Source organism: Ostrinia nubilalis, chromosome 18 (genome assembly GCF_963855985.1).
Source record: "Ostrinia nubilalis chromosome 18, ilOstNubi1.1, whole genome shotgun sequence".
NCBI classification, from domain to species: Eukaryota; Metazoa; Arthropoda; class Insecta; order Lepidoptera; family Crambidae; genus Ostrinia; species Ostrinia nubilalis.
This window is the reverse complement of record NC_087105.1, coordinates 5,337,170-5,343,169: the sequence shown is the minus strand read 5'-3', so window position 1 is coordinate 5,343,169 and position 6,000 is coordinate 5,337,170. Positions and strand designations below refer to the sequence as shown.

At 35.0% G+C, this 6,000-nt stretch overlaps 1 long non-coding RNA gene across 1 annotated transcript in view; it reads left to right on the top strand.

Moving 5' to 3' along the window:
- Window positions 1–419: 419 nt before the first annotated feature.
- LOC135080385 (uncharacterized) overlaps window positions 420–6,000 on the top strand; it is a 206,549-nt gene continuing 200,968 nt past the window's right edge. Inside the window, exon 1 of the long non-coding RNA XR_010258996.1 lies at window positions 420–1,325. This is a non-coding gene — a long non-coding RNA (uncharacterized LOC135080385). The remainder of the gene's footprint in view (window positions 1,326–6,000) is intronic.

Here is a 6,000-nt window from a genome sequence, read left to right as displayed (position 1 = left end):
CATCTTGGTCTTATTTAAAGTAGACAGTACGTAGGTACATAACATAAATAGAAGTATCCAATACCCTCGCCAAATTATGTAAACAACAATGCCGTCTACGAAAATACGTAAACATTCGTAATGTAACATTCAATAGGATTAATTAGGGGACCCGAAAAATACGCAAAGAAAATCCCGCGCGTTTGTGAAGGCGCCCTATAGACAGTTTTCCACAACTCACTAACACCGATTCGGCGCTCGTAGCACGCAACTTTACACGCACACACTCGTGCGTAGCAAAATAAGCGGCTGAAACTCGACGAGTTCCCGACAAAACCACCTCCGTCCCGTTCACACACAGCACCCTGTCCTATTTCAACAGGTTTCGCCTTTCATCAGTTGCAGTGTGGAAGCGTGCCTCTAGTAACAGAGCACAAACAGTACACCACACACGTCGCATCGGGAAACCGAAAAACAGTTTCACTGACAGTTCCGAAATCACCTGACATTCGCCGTCCCGGAGTGCGGCACCGAGTGTTAGTGAAATGGGCCGACACGATATACAACTATTTATAAATGCATAATCTCTAGCGGCGTGCTCTGAGGCTCAGTTCGCGAACAACTTGCGGCGTCGCGATTCGTGAAAACCCGCGTGCGAAACATGAAAACTGTCGAAAACTTCTCTGTGCCAAAAACAATAAGATAAACCCACAATCAAAAATGGATTTCCGCCGCTATTGTGATTTTCAGTGATGTAACTGTGTTGGTTTCTTCGTGAGAGACTCGAGTTAGCAAGATGTGAATTGGATGAAATCAATGTTTACCTCTTCAGTGTTGTGAATGACTAGTTTAATTATTTATTATAGTATTAAATCATTAATTATGTAGTCAAAAGACGTAGAATGGAAGCCCTTCCAATAAACTATGTAGCCCGATCTACGATGGTTGTGATAACGTTGAAAAACACTGATTGTGAATCTTCCCAGGCTCATAAAAGACTTTCAAGAATCAAAGTGGTTGTAATTCAGTTGTAAGTTGTGATTAGAAGCAGATATATTTATGTCGTCGATGGTTGTATTTATGTAAATATTGTCTACATTTCTGGTGTTCACGTTTTTCCATTAGAAACGTCGAAGTGAGGGTTTGTGTGGAAATTTACCTCCATAATTTCCCCAGAGGTTGTGAATAGTACAGTAAACGGACTGAAAGAAAAACTTGGAGAGTCCATTATCATTGAGATTTCGATGTGGCATATTGTATGGTGTTTGTTTGCATATAAAGTGTAATTCAGTGGGTGGACTGCTCGCGAATTGTTTGTGCTCGAGGGACGAGGAGCTTCGCTTAAGGTGAGTTACGCTTTTGTTTTCAGCTTTCACTCGAAGGCGTTTCAGTGAAAAGCGTTTCTTTTAAAGAATATTGACTTTGATAAACATTATTGTTACTTAAACCATTAAACATTTATATCGTACTTTAGGTATACTCGTAGGTACCACATAAAATTGGTATGTTGTTAAGAGTTAGGTAGGTATGTTAATCGAATTTTTCAGATTCTCCATCAACATTAATTTATGACAATACAATGTTTTGAAAAACCTATGTGAAATAAATTACTCTAATTAAATAATTGTTCAAAACAATCATTCAAGAACACAAATCAATAATACTACGTAAAAAATATAAAACGTACCGCAGTATAATAATAAGAAAATTTTGATGTTTGGTATAAAATTTCTAGCAAATAAAATGACGAAGAATAATGGTCTTTTTATGAAGCCGTAAACTACAAGAACAAGAGCACTCATTTTTATATTGTTATATAAGTTAAAAGGCCATATTTAATTTTGAAAAAATACCTGAAAGGCATGTATAAAGTAAGTAAATATACAGAAACATATAGAAATACATTAGATAACATCGAAAACAAATAATGAGAATTTGCAGTTTTTTGAAAATGAAACCGTAACTTTATAAATTTTACATTGTTTTATTTACCTAATGAAGAAACCAAATTGCGTCTAGACGAACCCTGGCTGAAATAATTGAAAATATTATTTGGTTACTACTATTTTAATTCAACTTTCAGTGAATGCTTACACAAAACATTGAATTGCAAACTAGGTGCTACCTTTATTTAAAATTTGTAGCACAATTATCATCAAATATAGTTTGATGCTAGGACAGGATATTGCTGTGATACTAAGGACTCGACTCCATTGAACTCGAATAGCCGCTCAACTAAAACTAGGTAATGCAGAAATAGTAAAAGCGAGTTAAACGATTTCCACCAGACGCAAACTATTAAGCTGTTTAAGATTATAGCGACCACAATAAAAGATGGAAATAAAAACGTGGCATAAAAACGTAACTTAATTTCTGTAGTCGAGCAAAATTTTGATTTCCAGTTTTGACGATCTTGAGGATCAAACTTCGAAATGACAAACAAAAACAAATGATTGCCATCTGAAACGTAAACTGACAACAAAATGGTTTCATTTCGACAGCAATGCCTATGAATATGGATGCCCCATTTGAAATTCAACTGCAGATTTCTTGCTACATTTGTTTAGGTGTAAGCTTGCCAGTATTGCCAGATATTGAAATGCAGCTTCAGCAGTTTCCTTACAAATGGCTGCATAACGAGAAGGAATAAGCAGAAAATTACGGCTCACTATTACGAGTGTTGAATCTTTTAAACTTTGGGAAATTGTAGTACTTTTCTATTGACTCTTTTATATTGAGGGAGACGATACGACTGATTTTATTGCGTCTACGAATGCATAAACTATAAGGAAATCCATTCTTAAAACTACTTTACTATTATAAAACCCATTAAACGACTTTAGCATTGATTTTATAGGGCGAATAATTATTTTTAAGATAAAGCAGCATAGAATAACACCGACAAAAAATGAGGTACTTTGTCATCGTAAATGTTTAATTTTTCTACTCATTATTATGTTAAGCATCTCGTTGTATTTAAAAGATAATAAATAAAAACATTGGAGAGATTCCAATTTGAAACTCTTGAGAGTTATTATGTATGTCCCAAAATTACACAACAATTAGGTATTATTGAAAAAAACAATAGATCCACTATAAAATTTTGATGTCGTATTTTATCCAGAATATAAACTCCCGAAAACAAAGTGTATATAATGTATTTTTTTATCGATCGAGTTAACGATATTAGTGTTAGTTTTCCGCTAGTTAATCAACACAAGTTGTTGTTTAATATTACAAAGTTTATGGCCAATATTGAAATTCAGAACAGCCTGTCTAATAATACGTAGAAGTTTTAGAATAAAAGTGACAGAAACTTAGAGCATTTGATAGTTGTTTCATAGAAATATTCAATCCAATTCAAACTACGAAGCATTTCCGCAATAAGCTTCCAGATTCGGAACTTTCCCCGAAGAAGCTCCATTCAAATTGGATCAGGGAACAATAATATCAAACAGATCCCTGGAATGAAAGTCAAATAAACTAGTCGTTTAAATAAACTTATTCAGTTTCGGCCTAGATCGGATGCCGCAATAAAAAAGCTCGCACAATTGAGCTTTTTATCAAACGACATTGTCCGCCATGATGTTGATAATATAACTAGTTTTTGCCTGCGGATATGTTCAGAAAACAGTTTACGGTTTGCTAGCAAATATACTGTCGCCTTTTTCTTGGGAACCGAGTTTATTCCCGCGGCGAAGTCGAGGTTAAAACAATGTAGTTTTCTTTGAAAGAAAGTAATTTTAAAATTTGGATAACAGTTTCTTTCTTAAAAACATAAAAAGCTTACTTGTATTACGAATATTATGATAAAATATTTTATTTAAGTTACAAAAATTATTCGTATTCATGAGGTCAATGTCTTCGATTAACTTTTTGCTCGCAATAAAAAAGCTTATCTTCTGAAAAGAACTTAATGAAAATGAATTGATTCATCTTTAAATCGAACGCAGCCATGAAAAATGTATCCATTTAGCTTTCGTATGTCAAAAAGTTATGGCGAGTACGTAGCTACAATACATGTCATTTGTTGATAGAAAGTTTTTTGGCAAGTGCGCTGCCAGTTTGTCGCGATGCCGTTTCTATTCGTCGAATGAGGTCACGCATACGCGACATGAAAGTGTCTTTACAATGTATGAAGACGCGGTAGATGTTCTTCGATAATTTTTTAAAACTTAAAAAAAAAAAACATTGCCTAAGGTGGGAATTGTGTGCTAGGCGACTGGCCGCCTCTTTCATCTGAGGTACTAAGACATTGGTGACCCCATCGAAATTTTCAAGTGTAATAGGTACGCCGCGCCGTCACGACGGGCAGCGTTATTGTTCGAGAAAAACAAGTAACACAATAAACATACTTTAGGTAATAAACGGGAACAATTTGGCCTCAATCCAGTTCAATATAAACTCATAATCATTAGCATATTCTTGGATGTTTGGTCTAACAATATCGATAGTTGTTGAATGTAGAAGAATTCAAGCATTGTTTTTATACACAACGAGGAAGCTCTTGGTCTGCATTTCACCTTATGGTCCATAAGTTATGGAAGGTGATGATCAGGGGGTTTAGTATGATTTTACATCAAACGTCTTTACTAGTGACTGTGTAAAAACATTACATTAAATGATTTGTATTGGATTGTACAGTCGCAGAATGAAAAGGTTCGTCACCTTAGTGTCGATTTTCGCTTGCACTAGGTACTGTAAGAGTCAAAGCTGCCAACATAACAGTGCAAGAAACAGTGCTGCTAACATTTAAATAAATATGACGTTTGCTAACAAATAAGGTTTTGCTTGTTTATTTTTCTATCCCATCAGTGCAATGCAATGATGACATTGACCAATTGACAATAGTTTTTTTTTATATTTAATAGAAATAATAATGGCAGGTTGAACCAACAAGAAGGTTTTAGTTTATCAATCATAATAATCTTCTTGACAAGATAAATCGTCAAACAACTTTGATCTGAATAATTTTGAACTTTACTGGCGAACAGTTAAAGATTATTTTCTTTCTCGAGATTATTCTGTAACATAGTTTCAAAAGGTAATATGTGCTCGCGATTCGTTGAAGGAATCAATTTGAAAACTGACGAACCTTTTCATTCCGTGACTGTACAACTCCCCTTAACGGAAATTTTCAAGAACTAAAATTTTCATAAAATTTTTTAACGCGCTCAATAGTGAGGACGTTTGATGTAAAGACGGTTGAAGCAAGCTTCACGCGAAATCCTCAACCACAGAGGAACTGGCTATCTTACCTCAAACTGTCGGAACACAGCATTTGTTATTTCTGTGCTATCAAATCTCTTTGAAATAAAATAACGTTGACCACCAAGTTATAAACGCAACTGGACACGTTTCCTTTTCAAATAACGATTTCGGTTTATAAAAATCGATTCTACAATCGAGTTTTTTGAGAACTACAGTTTCCTGTCGTATCTGTAAACTAAGGCTGGGTTGCACCATCTTACTTTAACTTTGACAAACGTCAAAAATCTGTCAAAATCCATACAAAAACCACCGGTTATCGTTAAAGTTACGGTCAAAGTTGGGTGGTGTAACTCATCCTAAGCCTAGATCTTTGGGACTCTTTAGGCTAGTGTTTATGAATTATGAGCTTACTGGACATGCCCTTGTTGTGGTCTTGGTTGTTTTATCATTCGCATTAATAGTGCGTTCACTCGGAGATGGGCGGAAAACTACAGAGTTTGTGCGCCTAATATGATAATGGCTGCCGTATCTCGCCAAATTCTTTTTGTTACTTGAAACGCTACAGGGCTTGTATAGTAAACTAATGTATCGTCAAAGACCTAAAGAACTAAGAAGCTGTTAAACAAACTAAAGTCATGCTTGAATGAAAAGCCTAGCTCGTTAAGAAGATCGCTCAAACATCTTAAAACACAAACATTTGGAAATCGATTTATGTTAATTAATAGTAAGGTAAAATGCATTTGTGTAAACCTATTGTTATTTATAAAACCGCAACAAATTAATATAGGTTAAGTACCTACCTAGCATGTT